Source organism: Primulina huaijiensis, chromosome 15, assembly GCF_012295235.1.
Source record: "Primulina huaijiensis isolate GDHJ02 chromosome 15, ASM1229523v2, whole genome shotgun sequence".
Lineage (NCBI taxonomy): Eukaryota > Viridiplantae > Streptophyta > Magnoliopsida > Lamiales > Gesneriaceae > Primulina > Primulina huaijiensis.
In genome coordinates, this window is record NC_133320.1 from 20,966,834 (window position 1) to 20,967,353 (window position 520).

Consider the following 520-nt stretch of genomic DNA (forward strand, 5'->3'; position numbering starts at 1 on the left):
CTTATTATAAAGCGTGAATAATTTTTCTTATTGTTCATTTAAATAATTTTTTAAATATTCATAACTTCATTGAAGCAATTTAAATTTGAAAAAATTCAATTGTATATGATAATTGGGTATTTGGGTAGGGTATGAGTATCCGATAATCCGATGTGTACGAGGATGTGGATGAAATTCAATACCCGATGGGTATGGGGATGGGTATGGGGATAAATTTAATAAATGGGTATGAGAATAGATGTATGAAATCCGACCCATATCCTACCCATTGCNTTTAAATTTGAAAAAATTCAATTGTATATGATAATTGGGTATTTGGGTAGGGTATAGGTATCCGATAATCCGATGTGTATGAGGATGTGGATGAAATTCAATACCCGATGGCTATGGGGATAAATTTAATAAATGGGTATGAGGATAGATGTATGAAATCCGACCCATATCCTACCCATTGTCATCCCTACTTACACTTTATCATTTTCTATTAGGTAGCAACACGTCTTTGAAAACCACGTTGCTT